At 39.7% G+C, this 21,031-nt stretch overlaps 1 protein-coding gene and 1 long non-coding RNA gene across 4 annotated transcripts in view; one reads left to right on the top strand and one right to left on the bottom strand.

The window, feature by feature from the left end:
* Nucleotides 1-1,671: 1,671 nt before the first annotated feature.
* On the bottom strand, nt 1,672-10,271 carry LOC113911553. The gene is made up of 3 exons (XR_003516517.1): nt 10,037-10,271; nt 9,720-9,790; nt 1,672-1,776 (listed from the first exon to the last, which is right to left on the bottom strand). It is a non-coding gene; the product is annotated as an uncharacterized LOC113911553 (long non-coding RNA).
* Nucleotides 9,676-21,031, top strand: part of TCAF1 (TRPM8 channel associated factor 1) — a 46,780-nt gene continuing 35,424 nt past the window's right edge. For 2 of the 3 annotated variants that reach the window (XM_027574262.2, XM_027574265.2), the window contains exon 1: nt 20,734-20,868. The gene's annotated coding sequence lies outside the window, so the exon portion shown is untranslated. Of the gene's footprint in view, nt 9,814-20,733; nt 20,869-21,031 lie in introns of those variants that run through there. The other variant, XM_027574263.2, reaches the window with a different exon arrangement.

Below are 21,031 nucleotides of genomic sequence, written 5' to 3'. Positions count from 1 at the left end.
ACAGGGGGAGCGGGAGAGGGAGAGGCAGGCTTCCCGCGGAGCAGGGAGCCCGATGCGGGGCTCGATCCCAGGACCCTGGGACCATGACCTGAGCCGAAGGCAGACGCTTAACGACTGAGCCACCCCGGTGCCCCAGTAAAGCAGATATTTTAAACACAACTAGTGTGATTAGCAAAGTTCTGGAATAATCTAAATTCCAAAATGGAAAATGACCAAATATAATTTCAGTAAATGAGTTGAACTGTTATACAGCTGTTAAAAAACCATGTTTGAACACTTAATAGCATGGTAAAACGTTCAAGATATAAATCATGGGGAAAAGAATACAACCTGGAACTGTATACTATATACAAAATAATCCCAATTTGATAAATACCTGAATATATATAAATATTTAGATAGATACTTTATAGACATAGATGTATAATAATTGACCAGAATGCTACTTAGGGGTATCTCTAATATTGGGATTACATATAGGTTATTGAAATAGTTTCTATAATTATTGGTATTTCCTCCCTCCTTTTCTGTAATGGACATATAGTAGTTTTATAATAATAAAAAATGTGTTATTTTAATATAAATAGGTGAAAATATTGACAAAGTTTTGCTCATGTCCAGATCCTATAAAGCTAATGTTGCTACGGTGCTAAACCTGGCAAAGTCAGTATAAGAAAAGAAATCCACAGACCAATGTGTACCGAAGTTGGTATTCCACAGAAGTCTGACCTATATATTTTAATAAATATCACAGGAAAAAAGTTTCATTTTTTTAAGTAAATATAAGTAGTGTTGCATAAAATAAATGTAAGGAGTCTTATTTACTGCAGGACTGCTCAGAGCCTTCAGTATGATATGACTTTGAATCTACAAAAAACAGATGTAGCACAGGGAATTTCTCAAAGTTCTTTGAGCAGTTCATTTACTAATATGTTCCTGACCACTGTTCCACAGAATAAAAATCTAGGACTGCTGTAGAGACGAAGTTCATTTAAAAAAAAATAGATCAAAACTCCTAAATAAAGCATTAAAGTAATTTTAACACCCTAATAAAAACATAATTTACCACAATCAAATCCATCTGTTCCACCAATGTAGGAAGTTAAAATCTACTGAATCAATAAAAAAAAAGAAGAAGAAGAAACTTAGTAAGATGTTTTATTCAGTCCAGATTTTATATATTTTGGTACACTAGAAATAAAAATATATTTCTTTAAAATGATTAGTAGTATTATCTCCCCATTTTAAACCAATAGTTAACACCACACTTAATAGTTCCTTTTCAAAAAGATCAGCAGAGAGGCATCTGGGTGGCTCAGTCAATTAAGTGTCTGACTTCGGCTCAGGTCATGATCCCCAGGTGCTGGGATCGAGCCCAGAGTTGGGCCTCCCTGCTCAGCGGGGAGTCTGCTTCGCCCTCTCCCTCTCCCCTCCCCCCATTTGTGCTTGTTCTTTCAGTCTCTGTCTCTCTCAAATAAATAAATAAAATCTTAAAAAAAAACAAAAAACAAAAAAGATCAGTAGCATTCCTTCAGACCAGTATGATCAGTTGGAAAATGTAATGAAAAAAATATATTTTAGGTGAACAAAATAAACAGGCTATAAATAGGATTTATATCTGTTCTATGTCAAAACCTCACAGAATCACAGTGGTTACATACCTGGGTTTGGATTTGACTTCTTCAGCCCTGCTGGACTTGCACCAGTCCGTTTCTTGAGGATATTTTTCAGTAATCCAATGGGTATCCAACTTCGTGGAGATGTTTATTTTTCTATCTACAAGCAAATAAAACACAGGGGCTGTGGTTTTTTTGTTTACTATTTGGTAGTAGCAGAGGTTGAGGACAGGCCCCAGTACTTTCTAGATAAAGAGAGATCGCTATGAGCATCGCCTGGCCATCGGCTAGACCTCAGGTCTTCCAGGTCAGACAGAGGTCCTAGAGTGGGTTAGGGGCAGAACTGGTGGTTAGCTCAAGGGGTGTGATTGGATTGAGAAAAGAGGCTTTCCTCACACCCAAGGATCTATTGGAGTCTATTGCCTTTCAGAATGCATGAACCTAGGTCAGTTTCCAGGCTCTCTGGGGCTCCCAGCCTCACATATAGGCCCTGGAAAGAAAGGGATGAGGTCAGAACATCTGGCTGGCTGAGGAGGGGTGGGTGGGTCGGGAGGATTCTGCCGCCCCTGGCTCTGTTGGGGCCGCCCCTGTCTTCAGGATATGGGAGCTTCCTCCGCAAATGTCCAGCCTAAATATGACTTGCCCAGGAGTTATACACCTGAAATCCAGGCCCAGGATCTGAAGGAATGGGGGCCCAGCAGGAGGCTAGCTGAAGGAAATGGGTGGCTTTGGAGGCTACCTTGCCCCCAGGCTCTGTTAGTGTCATCACCAAGGAACATCATGTGAGCCAAGAAGTGCCCCCTAAGAGTGTCTAGGCCTATGTCAGATCTGTTAAGACTTGTTTCTGGATCCCTTAAAATAGCTTAGTTTTCTTCTTTTAGAAGGATGTTAGCATATTTTGCTTTTCTTTCTTCAAACCACCCTATTTGAACTTCCTAAATGGGATTTAAAGAGAGACACACACAGAGAGAGAGAGAGAGAGAGACCACAGATTGAGGGTGTGGAGGCTATATATTTCAGTAACCAGGAGAAAAAAGGCCTATGAATTTTTTTAAGTTAATGTAAAAGCTGAACATTTGATAATTCTATAAAGGAAAATTGGTGAAATCCTTCCAGGAACATGCTGGTTAGCATAAATGCTTGCTTCTATTAGAAGGCAGAAACAGGAATTTCCATGTAAAGATGGCAGAAGGATGCCAGATCACAAAATTCCTTTCCATCAATATCTAATGAAATTAGTTTAAAGAAAGTTGTAAGAGCAATCAAAACCACAATGAGATACAATCTTACACCAGTCAGAATGGCTAAAAGTAATAACTCAGGAAATAACAGATGTTGGCAAGGATGTGGAGAAAGGGGAACCCTCTTACACTGCTAGTGGGAATGCAAACTGGTATAACCACTCTGGAAAATAGTATGGAGTTTCCTCAAAAAGTTAAAAATACAGCTACGCTATCACCCAGCAGTTTCATTCCTAGGTATTTACCTGAAGGATACAAACGTAGTGACTCAAAGGGGCACCTGCACCCCAATGTTTACAGCAACAATGTCCCCAATAGCCAAACTACGGAAAAGGCCCAGATGTCCATCAACAGGCTAAAGAAGGATAAAGAAGATGTGGTATATTTATGTGGAAAACCCAAAGGCTCCACTCCAAAACTGCTAGAACTCATACAGGAATTCAGTAAAGTGGCAGGATATAAAATCCCAATGCACAGAAATCAGTTGCATTTCTATACATCAACAACAACAGAAGATAGAAGAAAGAGAAATTAAAGAGCTGATCCCATTTACAATTGCACCCAAAACCATAAGATACCTAGGAATAAATTTAACCAAAGAGGCAAAGAATCTGTACTCAGAAAACTATAGAATACTCATGAAAGAAATTGAGGAAGACACAAAGACATGGAAAAAGGTTCCATGCTCATGGATTGGAAGAACAAATATTGTGAAAATGTCTATGCTATCTAAAGGAATCTACACAATTAAGGCAATCCCTATCAAAATACCATTAACTTTTTTCAAAGAAATGGAACAAATAATCCTAAAATTTGTATGGAACCAGAAGAGACCCCGAATAGCCAGAGGAATGTTGAAAAAGAAAAGCAAAGCTGGCAGCATCACAATTCTGGACTTCAAGCTCTATTACAAAGCTGTCATCATCAAGACAGTGTGGTACTGGCACAAAAACAGACACATAGATCAGTGGAACAGAATAGAGGGCCCAGAAATGGACCCTCAACTCTATGGGTCAACTAATCTTCAACAAAGCAGGGAAGAATGTCCAATGGGAAAAAGTCTCTTCAACAAATGGTGTTGGGAAAATTGGACGGCCACATGCAGAAGAATGAAACTGGACCATTTCCTTACACCACACACAAAAATAGACTCAAAATGGAGGAAGGACCTAAATGTGAGACAGGAATCCATCAAAATCCTAGAGGAGAACACAGGCAGCAACCTCTTCGACCTCAGCCATAGCAACTTCTTCCTAGAAACATCGCCAAAGGCAAGGGAAGCAAGGGCAAAAATGAACTATTGGGACTTCATCAAGATAAAAAGCTTTTGTACAGCAAAGGAAACAGTCCACAAAACCAAATGACAACTGACAGAATGGGAGAAGATATTTGTAAATGACATATCAGATAAAGGACTAGTATCCAAAATCTATAAAGAACTTATCAAACTCAACAGCCAAATAAAAAATAATCCAATCAAGAAATGGGCAAAAGACATGAACAGACATTTCTGCAAAGACATCTAAATGGCCAGCAGACACATGAAAAACTGCTCAACATCACTCAGCATCAGGGAAATACAAATCAAAACCTCAATGAGATACCACCTCACACCAGTCAAAATGGCTAAAATTAACAAGTCAGGAAACCACAGATGTTGGCGGGGATGCAGAGAAAGGGGAACCCTCCTACACTGTTGGTGGGAATGCAAGCTGGTGCAGCCATTGTGGAAAACAGTATGGAGGTTCCTCAAAAAGTTGAAAATAGAGCTACCCTATGACCCAGCAATTGCACTACTGGTATTTACCCTAAAGATACAAATGTAGTGATCTGAAGGGGCACGAGCACCCCAATGTTTATAGCAGCAATGTCCACAATAGCCAAACCATGGAAAGAGTCTAGATGTCCATCAACAGATGAATGGATAAAGAAGATGTGGTATATATATATATAATGGAATATTATGCAGCCATCAAAAAAATGAAACGTTGCCATTTGCAACAACGTGGATGATCTAGAGGGTATTATGCTAACGAAATAAGTCAATCAGAGAAAGACAAGTATCATATGATCTCACTGATATGAGGAATTTGAGAAACAAGACAGAGGACCATAGGGGAAGGGAGGAAAAAATGAAACAAGATGAAACCAGAGAGGGAGACAAACCATAAGAGACTCCTAATCTCAGGAAACAAACTTGAGGGTTGCTGGAGTGGTGGGGGTGGGAGGGATGGGGTGGCTGGGTGATGGACATTAGGGAGGGTATGTACTGTGGTAAGCGCTGTGAATTGTGTGAATATGTGAATCACAGACCTGTACCCCTGAAACAAATAATACATTATATGTTAATTTAAAAAAAGATGTGTTGTGTGTGTGTGTATATATATATATATATATATATATATATATATATATATATATATATATACAATGGAATATTACTCAGCCATCAAAAAGGTAATCTTAATATTTGCAATGATGTGAATGGAACTACAGGGTATTATGCAAAGTGAAATAAGTCAATCATAGAAAGATAATTATCATATGATTTCACTCATGTAAAATTTAAGAAACCAAACAGAGGATCATAGGGGAAGGAAGGAAAAAATAAAATAAGATGAAATCAGAGAGGGAGACAAACCATAAGAGACTCTTTGCTATAGGAAATAAACAGACGATTGCTGGAGGGGAGGTGGGTGAGGGAATGGGGTAACTGGGTGATGGACATTAAGGAGGGCACGTGATGTAATGAGCACTGGGTGTTATACGCAACTGATGAATCACTGAACTCTACCTCTGAAACTAATACACTGTATGTTAATTAATTGAATTTAAATAAAAGAAAAAGAAAAATTTGAAAGTTGTAAGAGCATAAAAAAATACTTGTTAGTATAAAGCAAAGAAGGAATGGAGCACGACATCATTCCATAAAACCTAAAAGTGAATATAATTTAATAAGCGCATGGCATTTACTGAGACCTGCCATGTACCAGGCTCTCTTCAAACCATGTCTTATGTAAGAATGACATTGTTGTGGACTGAATGTTTGTGTCCCTCCAGAATTCATATTTCAAAATCCTAACCTAACCTAATGTTGATAAACTTAGCAGGGAGAGCCTGGGTGAGGTAATAGGTCATGAGGGTAGACTCCTCATGAAGGGAATTAGTGCCCTTGAAAAGGGATGAAGAAATCCAAGCTTTGTCATGTGAGGATGTTGGCAACTTGATCTTATACTTCCTAACCTCCACGAAATTATGAGAAAAGACATTTTTGTTCTTCAAGCCACCCAGCTATGATATTTTTGTTACAGCAGCCCAAAGTGACTGGGACGAATTAAATACCTTTTAAATTAAAAGTAGCACGTGCAGAGGTGCCTAGCTGGCTCAGTCAGGGGAGTGTGTGACTCTTGATCTCAGGGTCATGAGTTCGAGCCCCATGCTGGGTGTAGAGATTACTTAAATAAGTAAAACTTTAAAAAATAAAAATAGCATGTGCAGTATAATCCTTCCTTTTTTCTTGATTCCCATCTATTAATGCACTGTATTGCTTTAATAAAAATAAGGAAGTCTTTGTCCTTAAACAGAAGGTAGCATTTAACCATTCTTTAAAAAAAGAAAAAAAATTCTCCTGCTTTACCAGTCTTCCCTCAGTTTCCCCCATCCTCCCACTGTTCCTATTTTGATTGTATTTATTTCTCAATGAAGTTCCTATACTTCATTTCTAAACACAAAATGTTCCAAGCATAAGCTTTAAACATGTTCTTCTTTGCACTCGTGTTTGTAATAATTCCACTTAAAAAACTGATTTTAGTCCCTATTAAAGCCCACAGCGAGGGACACATGAGGACATGAGGGAGAAAATGGGGAGGGATGGAATCAACCATAAAGGTTCTCCAGTAGCTGATTTATTTTCCTCATAAAAGCCTGGCTTTTATCCCAGACTATAGTGAAGAGTTACATTCAGTGTACTTAAATGTCCCCTTCCCACCCTAGAAGTCCCTATGTTATGCAACATAGAGTTTTTAGGGGTGGTGGGGAGGAAAAAAGCTTAGGAAAACACACCAGGAGGGAGGCCTGCCTGGTAAATAAAGAAAAGCCCCAGTGAGGGGCTACAGACAGGTGTATCTGTATAGATAGGGATGGAGGACATTGATTTATTTCAAGGAGTTGGCTCAGGGGATCTGGGAGACCAGTGAGTCTCAAACTCTGCCATCAGCCAGCTGCAGACAGGAGAGCTGATGGTGGAATTCCAGTCTGAAAGCCAACAGGCTCAAGATCCGGGGGGGAAAGCACAGGAGGATCATTTCAAAGGCAAGAAGAATTTTGACTCAGGAGAGGGTCAGCCTTTCTGTTCACTGGTACAACCACGGTCCCCTTCTCCCTGGAAATCTGCAGGCCACCTGTCCTCTCCTTGCCTCCCTGCAGAAACCTAGCCTCCCTCAGAACTGCCCCACCAGAGTGGGGGGCAGGCATGGGGTTCAGTTCTCAGAGGTTTCTAGAAATGAGCAACTGGCTTCCCAGACACAGAAGGGTAGTTTCTGACTAGAAAGTCCTCCTAGGATGAAAGACAGAGCTAATGTCTGGGCACATTTGTGCAGCTGAGTGGGGTGTCCCGGGTCTTCTGTGGAGGCAGACTGAGTGTTCCTAAAGGACCCGGGGTGCCTTGGCATTGAGCTCTCTCTCTCTTTCTCATTCTCTCTGCCAGTGCAGCTGCATTTCTCTCTTGCCATATTCCTCCTCCTCTCAGAAAGGGAGAGTCAACAGCACACATGCCTGCCCTCCCCCACTCACTCCCCTGACACTCACAAAACCTACCATTTTGCTGTGCAATTGGTCACAGAGTTTGGGAGCTAAAACATCTCCTCCAAGCTCCTTCTTTCTCGAAAAAGGAATACTGAATGCAGACAGCAGAAAGGGTTAGCCCAGGTGGAGATGGAGCATGACCTTGACATTTCTATGCCCACTGAGGCCAGTGTGTTCAGTACGGAATCCGGGAGGCCGAAATCACTGGCCCTAGGCTTGGCTCCTAATGTGGGGGGGGGAGGGGGCGGGGATCTGGGAGGAGACAGGGCCATTGCAGCCTGCAAACCTCCTCCACCCAAGCACAGGCAGACATCACCGACCTCAGCCAGCAAATTCCCTGCCAATGGGGGGCTTGGCTGTTTTGCTCAGCTTCTCTCCTCCCACAGCTGCCTCCCGCACCCCAGCCCCCTCGCCCCTCCTCCTCTGACGTCACCCACATGCTCTTTGAGGGCTGGCTCTGGGCCCGGGAAGGAAAGTCAGGCCCTGGGTGAGGGTCTGGAGAGGAACGCGCGGAGAGGCGGGGCACTAGGACTGACAGCCCTCAGGGTTAAGAACGCCCTGTCTCACACGGTATCGCGTGTGTTTCCACAACCCTGAAAAGCAGCAGAGATTTAAGCGGGAGTAAAAGGGCACAACCAAGTGTTCTGTTCATAAGGTGCTCTACCCACTACACTTTCTACCTGTAAAGAAGGAAATTATCTGGGGGGACAAAGAGGAACCAGTGCAGAAGAGAAGATGAACAGGAAGAGAAATAAGCATAAAAAGGGAAGTGGGATTCAGAACTGAGGGTGGCCTGTGGGATCCAGGGCGGAAAGGGAGCTAACAGGTCAAAGTCGCTCAGAAATAAGTGAAAGAGAAGCAAGAGAAATATGAGGACCGGCACAGAGGTCCCGGTAATGAGCTGGCTGGCTTTGAAGACGGAACCCAAAAGCCGAAGAGTCTGGGCAGCCTCCAGGAGCTGAAAAAGTCAAGGAAATGAAGACTCCCTGAGGGCCTCCAGAAGGAACACAGACCTGTCTACACCTTGATCTCAGCCAGTGGGCTTCTGAGCTACAGATGTGTATGATGATAAATGTATTGTTTCAAGTCACTAAATTTGTGGACATTTGTTATTGCAGCCACAGGAAGGGAATGCACTCCCCGGACGGTAAGGAGGCGATGTGCCGGAGGCTTCATGGTCTACGTTTACAAAAGCCACACCTTTCTTTCTCTCATGCCCAATATCTGCCACCTATTTGTTAGTTAGTAATATTTCTAACACCTTCCTGTTTTTTATTTAACTTATAAAACTATACGTGTGCTACTTTAAAATAATTCAGTTGTTATGAAGATAAGTATCAATAGCCAGCTCCTTCACTCTTAGCCCTGCCCCGTATATAAGCCTTGCAAGATCGTTTTCTTAAGAATGTAATCATATGCTCCGTTATAATGCAACTTGACACTTTTAATTAAAAATGTATATGGGGGGCACCTGGGTGGCTCAGTCGTTAAGCGTCTGCCTTCCGCTCAGGTCATGATCCCAGGGTCCTGGGATCGAGTCTTGCGTTGGGCTCCCTGCTCTGCGGGAAGCCTGCTTCTCCCTCTCCCACTCCCCCTGCTTGTGTTCCCTCTCTCGCTGTGTCTCTCTCTGTCAAATAAATAAATAAAATCTTAAAAAAATAAAATAAAATAAAATAAAATAATAAAAATGTATATAGGACCCGAAGATTTAACTCTTCCTTAGAGATAATTTCGCATTATCTTATATAAAAATATATTATTGTATATCAATTGCTCACTTGTTCATAAATTGTCTCAGATTTATTTTTCAACAAACTGCCCTGCCGCGCTCCCTGGACGGGTGCTGGGGTCCCCATGCCGGATTTGGGGCCGCATCTTCCTGCAGAAATTAATACAAAGCGAGGCCTCTACGGTCCGGGGACTTCGGGCCAGGCTCCGCCCCAGCGCCGCGGCCACCAATCAGCTCCCGGGACGCCTCCCCCCTGCCCCCCGCGCGCCCCCCTGTCTGCCTGAGACTTTCCACGTCCCCAGGCTCGGCGTCCGCCCAGTCCCTTCTCACCTGAGAAGCTCCTTCCCTTGGGGAACTGCCGCTGCCCCCTCCGAGCCGGTCCTCTCCGCCCCGAACCCGCGCTGCAGGGAAAGCGGGGCAAACGGTAAGTAGGGGTCAGCGATGGATTTTGGACCCAAAGAGGCCTGGAAGCGACACAGGCCACAGCCCGGGGGTGGGGTGGGATGGGGGGCACGGGGAGACAGAGGAAATGCCCGAGGAGACCGTGCGTGCTGTGGGGTAGGGAAGGATGGGGACTGGTGTGGGGCCTCTACTTGTCCCCAAGGGGAGGGTGGCAGACGTGTTTAACAGAATTCCTTGCTGTTTACCTCTCGGATTCTTCTCTGCTGTCTCCCTGCAACTCGGTCCCTGTTTTCTTCCTGCCGCAGTGTTTGTCTTCCTTGCTTGTCAGGAGGCGATGACCTTCCCCCTCCCCATTTTCTTGTGCTTTTTTTGCGCGTGTGCTCTGCAAGGAGCCATTGAGATTTGAACTAAAACGAACCCCGGAGGTAATGTTACCCCGTCTCCTGGGGCATTGCTCTTAAATGATCTGGCTGTTGCTGGCCTCCGCAGGACCACTCCCACCCCCCACCCCACCCCTCGAAAGCCTACTCCCGCGCTCTCGGCGCCCAAAGGCTCTGAGTGTGTCTGCGCTGGGGGAGGGAGGTGCGGGGTGCGGGAGGGGTGGTGGTGAGGGTAGGTGCGGTGAAGCGGGTGGAGCGTTGGTTTGGAACGTGTTTGGCCTGAAGCTGTAAGTACTGGATTATACAGTTCCCAGGTGAACAGCTCGAGCTGGCCAGTGAGTTGGGTAAACCTGCAATGAACGGAGAAGGCCTTAAGTATAGGAGAAAAAGATTTATGAATCAGGTAATCATGAAATTCTTTTTTTTTTTAAAGATTTTATTTATTTATCTGACAGAGAGAGACACAGCGAGAGAGGGAACACAAGCAGGGGGAGTGGGAGAGGGAGAAGCAGGCCTCCCGCAGAGCAGGGAGCCCGATGCAGGCTCGATCCCAGGACCCTGGGATCATGACCTGAGCTTCTGGAAGGCAGACGCTTAACGACTGAGCCACCCAGGCGCCCCCAATCATGAAACTTCTTGAAAGAAGTTCAAGTTCAATTAGACATAAAGGACCGAACCCTCCGTCTAGCAAACCATCCATCCATCCATCCATCCATCCATCCATCCATCCATCCTTTCTTTCATATTCCAAATTATTTATTTGTCCATTGACTTCATGTCAATACCTTGCTTTCTTTTTTGCTTTGGTTTGATTTCTTTATATTTATTAGAAAGGGGTATATAAAACATCTAGAACAGTCTAAAGAATAATGAACAGAATGCCTGACCATCTCCTAGATCGAAAAAATGACATGGCAGTACCACAGAAGCCCCCTGCGTGTACCCCTAAAGCCCATCCTTCTCCCTTCCGTGAGAGGTGACAGCTTATTTTTGGATTAATCATTTCCTTGCTTTTCATTATACCTTTGTGATATGTGCGTGTATTCCAAAAACATATATGTACATGTTTGCTTTCCCTAATTTTTTAATTTTCATATTAATGGCATTATACTGTACATACTCAAGTTTTTGAGATTCACCCTTGATGATTCCTTCATTTTCACTGTTTATGGTATGAGTATACTATAATTTATCCGTTCTACATTTAGGTTGTTGCTAGTTTGGGAAATGTATTAGTTATCTATTGCTGTGTAACAAATTACCCCAACACTTAACAGCTTAAAATAAAACCCTATTATCTCACAGTTTCTGTGGGTCAGGAATCCAGGAAGAGCTTAGCAGGGAGTGTCTGATGCAGTATCTCTCACTGGCTATAAGCAATACCGGCTGGGACTACAGTCTTCTCCAGGCTGAGGATAGAGGGAACCCCTTCCAAGCTCCCTCAAGTGACTGTTGGCAAGCCTCTTGGCCTCACTGGCTTTGGTTGAACACATCAGTTCTTTGCCAAATGGGCTTCTGTTTAGGGACTAGTCACAACATGGCAGCTTGCTTCCCCCAGGATAAAGGCTCCCTGAGAGAAGGAGAGAAAAAGATGAAGGCCAGATTCTTTTTGTAACCTAATCTCAAAAGTGACATGTGATCTTCTATTTATTAGAAGTGAAATCACTTCTAAACTAAAAAGTTTTGAATTTTAATTTCAGGTTACCAATATTTTCTTTTATAAAAAGAAAATTGTTTTCTCAAGACAATAATTTTACTATATTTACCTCTAAAAGCATTTATAGTTTTGCATTTGGCAATTTGTCTTAATCCACCTGGAAACTGATTGTTATATTGTTTATTCTATATGGATAATCAATTGTCTCAGCACCAATGATCTGCAAGAATTCGGTTTTTCATATAAGCATGAATTTGTTTTAAGTTTCCTAATCCTGTAGTTATCTAAAGATCTTACCATTTTTAAAATTTTTCTTTAAGAGTTTTTAGCAATTCTTGGATCTTTGATTTTCCATATAAATAAATTTTTTAAAGATTTTATTTATTTGTTTTAGAGAAAGAGACCATGCAGGCAGGGAGAGGGGCAGAGGGAGAAGGAGAGAGAAAATCTCAAGCAGGCTCTTCACTGAGCATGGAGCCTGATGTGGGGTTCGATCCTGTGGCCCTGTGATCGTGACCCAACCTGAAACCAAAAGTCAGACACTCAACCAACTGAGCCAACTAGGTGCCTCCAGATAAGTATTTACATAAACTTATCAAGTTCTCCAAAACAAGGAACAAACAAGCAAATAAACCCACTGTGATTTTGCTTCATATTGCATTAATTTTATATATCAATTTGGAGAGACAAGTCCTCTTTAAGATGTTGCATTTTTCCATCTATGAACTTGGTATATAATCTTATTTATTTAGCTTAACTTTAATGTTTTTTAATGTTTTGTAATATTTTTCATTGTTTTCCTTCCGCTTATGTTTATTAAATTTATTTCCAAATACATTATGTTTTTACTGCTACCATAAATGTTTTCTTTTATAAAATTATATTTTGTAGCTTATTGTTCCTGTTGTATAGAAATTCAGTTGCCCTTTATATATTGACTCTATATCAAACATGACAAACTCCATTAATAATTCTAAATTTACCTGTACAATCTTTCAGATTTGCTACACAGGCAGTCTTATCACCTGAAAATCGACCGTATTGTTTCTTCCTTTCCAATCCTTCTACCTTTAATTTCTTTTTCCTGTCTTACTGCATTGGCTAGGACCTTCAGTATAAAGTTGAATAAAGGTGAGAAGGGCACCTTGTTTTATCCTTAAGATAAGAAAGAGAAAGATTTCATTATGTCAACTTTAAATATTGCATTTGCAATGGTTAGTTTGTAAATGCCTTGTCCCATGATAAGAAAGTTTGATTCTTCTTCTGGGAAGCACTTTTATTATGAGTAGATGTTTTATTGAATGCTTTTTCTGTAGCTATTGATTCTCTCATATGTTTTTTCCATTTAAATATGTTAATATGATGAAGTGTAGTATTCAATCTTTAATATTTAATCAGCTTTGCTTTCCTGGAATAAACTGTCTATGGTAAATATGCAATAACTTTTATATAAAGATAAGCATTAGATATTTGCATTTATATATGTGAATTGAGATTGGGGCATGTAATTATCCTTTTTGGTTCTAACTTTACTATTTGTTGATATCATCTCATAAAATAAGATGGGCAGTATTCTCACTATTGCTATTCTATGGAAGAATTTGGGCTAGGTTGGAATTATCTGGTCCTTGACTATTTCCTCAAATCACCAGCAAAACCCCAGGTTGTGGAGTTTACTTTATCAAAAGGTATTAAACTTGTTGGTTCAATTACTTTAAGGATTATAGGACTATTTAGGTTTTCTTATGAGTCAATTTTCATGAATTTATTTTCTAAGGTATTTAACTGTTATATATATATATATATATATCAAACTTAATAGAATAAAATGGTTCATAATATTCTCTCATTATGTTTAGTTTCACCATCTATTATTATGACTTGTTTTTATTATTAATGTGTGTAAATATACTTTCTCATTTTGTTTTGACTAATTTTGCCAGAATTTGGACTACTTTATTAGCTCTTTCATATACTTACACCCACACACACACACATAAATGAAACTTAGTTTTTCTTCATTAATTGTTATTTGTTTTATTAGTTCTTCTTCAATTTTTTGTTATTTATTTTCTAAGCTTTTAAGGTATATGCTTAGCTCATATGCTTAGTTCATTAAGCTCTTAAATTTGTGTCACTGCTTTTTAGCTATATCTCACAAGTTTTGATATGAATATTTTGCTATCATGTAGCTGTAAGTATCTATAATTTTCATTATGATTTCTTATTTAAGCCATACATTTTTTTAGAACAGTGTATTTTAATTTCCAGTTACTCACATGAGGTTTCTTTTATTTTCTTGCAGTAAATGTTACCTAATTCATAATATGGTCAGAGAATGTATGATATCAATTCCTTTGGATTTATTGAACCTGGCTTTATGATCTAGCACATGATCAGTTTCATTTGTGTGCTTGAAGATAATGTGTAGTGTCTAATTATATTAACAAGTGTGATAATTATACAATCCAGATCTGCCATATCCTTACCAATTTTTTATCTGTTTGAATTGTCAATTACAAAACAAAAAGTATATTACAGTCTCTCACTATGATGGTAGAATTTGAAATTTCTCATTGTAGATCTGTATATTTTTACTTTACATATATTGAGAAGGCTCTGTTATTAGTGAATTGGAGTAAATTGAAAATTTTAACATAATGTAAGAATTCAATATTATGGCTACCTATTAATGCTTTTTATCTTAAATTCTTAATTTGCTCACCTATCAAATCAAGGTTTCTTTGACTAATGTTTACCCTGATTGGTGTTTACCTCCAAGAAAGATTTATCTTTCTGTCATCCTTTGACTTTAAATCTTTCTAAAACTATGTTTTAGGTCATATATAGGTCATAAACTTATCTGTATTTTTTAAATGCTGGTTTTAAAATTACTGTTTGAGAGGTGCCTGGGTGGTTCAGTTGGTTGGGCATCTGACTCTTGATTTTGGCTCAGGTCATGATCTTGGAGTTATGAGATTGAGCCTGGCATCAGGCTCCATGCTCAGTGGAGATTCTGTTTGAGAGTCTCTCCCTCTCCCTTGGCCCCTCTCCTCCCCAAATAAATAAATCTTTAAAAATAAGTAAATAAAATTATTTTTGTGCTTTATCTGTGTCTTTCATTCCCCTCCCCTCTTTTACTCCTTTGTTCCCCATTTTTCTGCTCCTCTTATTTCAAAGTTATATGTTGTAATGTGTTAGGTTGAATGTTTTAGGAATACTTTAGTTGTATAACACATTCAATTCATAACATTTATTAGGGTATATTTGAGAAAATTTGCATATATATAAAATGTACAATGTGATGTTAGATATACGTATACATTGTGAAATGATTACCACATCAAGCTAATTAATATATTGATCACCTCACATAGTTTACCTTGTGTGTGTGTGTGTGTGTGTGTGTGTGTGTGTGTGTGTGTGTGTGTGAGTGAACAATTGAGAGCTATTGTCTTAGCAAATTTCAAGTATATAATACAGTATTATTAACTATAGTCCTTGTGCTATACATTAGATCTCCAGAACTTATTTCTCTTACATACCTGAAATTTTGCAACCTTTCATCTATATATCTCCCCATTTCTCCCACCTCCCAGCTACTTTCTGCTTCTGAGAGTTTGACTATTTTAAATTCTACATACAAATGAGATCACACAGTATTTGTCTTTGAATTATTTTGAAACTTAGCACAATGCCCTCAAGTTCATCCAGGTTGTCACAAATGGCTAGGTTTTCTTCTTTTTGTGACTTTTTATGACTTTTCTTCTATTTATTTATGACTAAATAAATTCCGTTGAATATACATACAACAATTTATTTATCCATTCATTCATTGGATAACCACTTAAGTCATTTGCCATATCTTGACTACTGTGAATAATACTACAATGAACATGGGAGTGCAAATATCACTTCCAGATACTGATTTCATTTCCTTTGAATATATACCCAGAAACTGGGTTCCTGGATAATATGGTAGTTCTATTTTCAACTTGGGGAAGAATCTCTATGCTGTTTTCTCTAATGATTTTACCAATGTACATTCACACCAACAGTGTGCAAATGTTTCCTTTTCCCCGTATCCTCACCAACATTTGTTATCTTTTTGATAATAGTCCTTCTAACAGGTGTGAGGTGATATGTCATGGTTTAGATTTGTATTTCCCTGATGGTTAGTGGATTTGAGTACTTTTTCATATACCTATTGGCCATTTGTATGTCTTCTTTTCAGAAATGTCCACTTGGGTCTTTTGCTCATTTTTTAATTGGATTATTTATTTTCTTGCTAGTGAGTTGTTTGAATTCCTCATATATTTTTGATATTAACCCCTTATTGGGGATATATGGTTTACAAATATTTTCTCCCATTCCATAGGTTGTCCCTTCACTCTGTTGATTGTTTCTTTTGCTATGCAGATGCTTTTTAGTTTGAAGTAGTCCCATTTGTTTACTTTTGCTCTTGTTGCCTGTGTTTTGAGGGTTATATCCAAATATTTATTGCCCAGACCAATGTCAAGAACTTTTTTCCCCTATATTTCCTTCTAGTAGCTTTACAATTTCAGGTCTTAACATTTAAATCTTAATTACATTTTGAGTTGATTTTCATATACAGTATTTTTCTGCATGTGGATTTCCAGTTATCCCAACACCATTTATTGAAGAGTCTATCCTTTCCCCATTGTGTGTTCTTTGTACTTTTGTTGACAGTGAGTTGAATGTAAATGTGTGGGTTTATTTCTGGGCTCACTATTTTTTCCCAATGCAAAGACCATAGTATTTTGATTACTGTAGCTTTGTAGTATAGTTTGAAATCGGGCATTTGTAATGCCTCAAATTTTATTCTTCTCGCTGAAGACTGCCTTGGCAATTTGAGTTCTTTTGTGGTTCATATGAATTTTAGTATTGGTTTTTTTTTCTGGTTTTGTAAAAAATGCCATTGGAATTTTGATAGGGATTGTATTAAATCTGTAGATAATTTTGGTTAGTATGGACATTTTAACATTATTGATTCTTCCAATCTATGAACATGGAATATCTTTTCATTTATTTGTGTCTTCAATTTCTTTCTTCAACGTTTTATAAATGTCATCTTTTACCTCCTTGGTTAAATTGGTTCCTAAGTATTTTATTGTTTTTAATGCTATTGTAAATGGGATTATTTTCTTAATTTCCTTTTCCAATACTTCCTGGTTAGTTTATAAAAACACAACTAATTTTTGTATGTTGATTATGTATCCTGCAACCATAATGAATATACTGAATTTGTTTATTAGTTCTAACAGTTTTTTGATGGAATCTTTATGGTTTCCTATATATGAGTCTTATGAGTTTTAATTCTATACTGAAATTCTCCAGCCTTGCTTCTATAATTTTTTAACATATTGACTCAGTTATTTTAAAGTCAATCCCTAAGAATGCAAATGTCCAAACCACCTGTGAGTCTGTTTCTATTATTTGTTGTTTCTTCTGAGTTCTTGGCAATGTAATCTGATTTTTAGCCTCCCCCTAAACCATAAAGTTATGGTTGATGTTATTGTTTTTCAAAGAGGATTTTGGGGGTGGGGGTGAGAAATGATAAAGCACCAGAAGAGTACTTTCATGCCATCAAAGGTTTGTTTTAAACTTTCTTAAAATTGGTGCGTTTTAAGTTCTTCCTTTACCCAAGACCACAGTCCTTACTCCAAAGGTGTCATTCTTTTGATATGCCATGGATCCTCTCATGTCTCAACTGAAAGCAAAGTGTGCTGATAAGAGTGTATTGTTTTTGTGGGACTTGACCTCCACTGCTTTATTCCCAGAATAGTACAGCTACTGAAATAACTGTCACCTGTTTGACATTTTAGCTGCTATTTTCAACAAGCTTTGGTGGATTTTTTTGGAGGTGGAGGTCCCTTCCTGTGTGTGCATAGTTTAAGAGTCAGCCAGTGAAAAATTAAGGGGAATTTGTATACAGATTTTTTATATTCACTCTCAGAGATAGCTTCTTGTCTGAAATTTTGCCTCTGAGTTCAGTTGGTTTGAGAATCTTGAATCAGTAAGACTGACACTTTCTGCTTGGCCTCACTTTTTCTGCATTGTGAACTTGAAAATCTCCAGCGAATGTAGAGCTCATGTTCTGTGTATTTCTTCCCTTGGGATTATAGCTTCTCAAATTCTCCTTGTGTTGTTTGCTCTTCCAAGTCTTCCATTGTTTTCTATATTTTGTCTAACTTTTATTGCTGTGAATATTCAGTGGAAGCGTTGTTCCAAATAAGGTATTCTCTCAGTGCCAGATTTAGAAGTCTCTTACCATTTTGTCTTACATTTCAGATAATTTATCTAAGATTATTTTATTTCTTGTTGGGATACATCCTTTAGAATTTCCTTAAAGATTTTTTGAAAATAAATTCTCAAATTTATCTGAAAATAACATCTTTAAGACACTTGTAATAGAAGATAGTGCCAGGGCAGCACTAGGGGTAAGAAAGAAGGGAGGGTAGTATTGGGTAGCATCCAGTTTTAGGTTATTATGGATGGTGCTGCCTTGAACATTATAGTACATGTCTTTTGGTGACATATATATACATTTCTCTTGGGTATATACCTAAGAGTGGTATTACTGAATAGTCCACATATATATATATATATATATATATATATATATAAATAATGTTATGTTTGTAACATTTTAAAAATACAGAATGTCTAAAGAAGGGTGCCTGGGTGGCTCAGCTGGTTAAGTGACTGCCTTTGGCTCAGATCAAGATCCTGGAGTCCCAGGGTCGAGTGCCACATCAGACTCCTTGTTCAGCAGGGAGTCTGCTTCTCCCTCTGACTCTCGCCCCTCTCATGCTCTCTCTCTCTCATTCTCTCTCAAATAAATAAATAAAATCTTTTTTAAAAAAAGTTTTAAAAAATAAAAAAATAAGAATAAATGTCTGAAGAGAAAAATTACTGGTCAACCCTCTCCACTTCCTGAGGTAGCCAAATATGTCCTTATTTTTCCTGCTTAGATAAACATAAACACATATTAGGAGCATTACAAATTTTTTGCTGAAAATATATATTGAGAGCATTCCTCAAGGTATGACTTGAGCTTATCCTTTTTCAGAACTGCATAATATTTTATAGTATAGGTTTTTAATAAATTGTTCATTCATTCCAATTTAACTGAGTATTTACAGAAGGTAATATTTCAAAAGTTATTTCATTACATTCAGGATTTCATGGCAGTCTCAAGGTAGAAACTGGAAAGAAACTCTAGAAGGATATAGGATTTAAAACGGAGCAAGTGATGTGAAGTCTGAAACAGAGGGAGAGGTAAGAACTAGCTGAAATTTTAGTAGATATAGGAAGAAAACAAAAGGCTTATGGAAGAAGATTAAAAGAAAAGAACATGAAGAAGATGAGAAAACTTACAACATAGGCAAGCTGTGATGTGATTCACTGTTAAGCTGCTCTTTGTCTTGTTGAGGAGTGTGCGAAGATTGCCTTCCTCACCCCACAGTCATGTATCTTGTCCATCCATCCATCAAGCAGACATTACCAAGCACCTGTTTGTGGCCACATGAAGTGGAGAATCTAAAGAACAAAACACAGTTCTTGACTTATGTTTGCTCTAGTTTGGGGAGTTGTAATGAAACCCCAAAGTGATACAAGATGTAGGACTCTATCTCCTTTACCACTGAATCCACATTCCTGTCGAAGGTCCAGCCTGGACACTGTTTTGTGGTAGGGGAGAAAGCTTTTTACTGGTCACTTCCTGAGAACAGTTTGATCAGGGACACCTTCTCCTTAGGCACCCAGAAAATAGGGGCCAGTGCAGTGATGGATGAAGAGTGAGGAAACAGCAGAATGTACAGAGGCCACACAAATCTTTCAGGCCTTTGGGACCAGCCATAAAAGGGACAAGTGGTTTTTGCCCCAGCTTCTAAATTTGAGCTCACCAAGCTAGATGAGCAGACATGGATTCAAGGCGGGACCATATAGTCAGGTTATGGCTCAAAGTCAAGTGTTATATCCTGCTCTTACTTGACTAAAATGAGACCGGAATAGGGACAAAGTTCAAGAATCCCCCACACAGGGAAAAATCATATATATGGCTGTGTCACTACCAGCTATTTGAGCAAGGATATTTTATCTGTTTTAGTTCATTAAATTTATCAATTTTTATCACAAAATAATATATATTTCTACTGAAATGTTGAGGTGTATGAAGAAAACATACTTAAAAGTAATCTACTGTTAACTGTCTGAAGTAACTGATTCTAATTGATGTATGTTTTCCATATAATTTGTGTTTATATAAGCATATATAAATATTTAAAAATTTTTTCCTACAAAAATGCAAGCTCTATTTTTAATACCATGTTAAACGTTCATTAAAAATATTAACATAGGGCGCCTGGGTGGCTTAGTTGGTTAAGTGATTGCCTTCGGCTCGGGTCATGATCCTGGAGTCCCGGGATCGAGTCCCACATCCGGCTCCCCGCTGAGTGGGGAGTCTGCTTTTCCCTCTGACCCTCTTCCCTCTCGTGCTCTCTGTTTCTCATTCTCTCTCTCTCAAATAAATAAAATATTTAAAAAAAATTAACATAGATACAGCCTAACTCCTGGCACATATATGTATATTTAACTCATCCTTGTAAATAGTTATGTACCGTTTTATATACAAATCTGTATTTATCAAACCCCCCCCCCCCCCCCGTTGGTAAAGTCTTACGGATTTGTTTTTAACCAATCGCCCTGTCGCCCTCGGAGCCGTGCCGGGACTCCATCCAGGATTTGGGGCTGCATCCTCTCAACACAAAGCAGGGCTTCTGAGGTCTGGGGGCGGCCGGCCAGGCTCCGCCCCCCCCGCCGCAGCCGCCAATCGGCTCCCGGGTGGTACCCCCCCGCCCTCTCTGCACTGCATCCCAGCTCAGCGCTGCACGCCTCCCGCCGCCACCTCCGCCAATTACCGAATCAGCAGGCTGACTACCCTGTCTCCTTGTCACGTCTCTGCAGATCAGTCCCTTCCTCCTCCGGTTAGCCCGGTGTGAAAATTGCTGGATAACGGGTGAGTATCGTCCAAAGATGGTTCTGGGACCGGAGCAGGCCCCGGCGCACCGACCAAGCCCGCGCAGCTGGGGTGGGAAAAGGAGAGACCCGGCCAGAGTCCGGGGGAGCGCGGGGGAGGGGGCGCCTGCGGGGTTGCGAAGGTAGTCGGGTCTGGGCCCGAG

Source organism: Zalophus californianus, chromosome 12 (genome assembly GCF_009762305.2).
Source record: "Zalophus californianus isolate mZalCal1 chromosome 12, mZalCal1.pri.v2, whole genome shotgun sequence".
Taxonomy (NCBI): Eukaryota; Metazoa; Chordata; class Mammalia; order Carnivora; family Otariidae; genus Zalophus; species Zalophus californianus.
The sequence above is the reverse complement of the archived record's forward strand: the minus strand, read 5'-3'. Positions and strand labels throughout refer to the sequence as shown.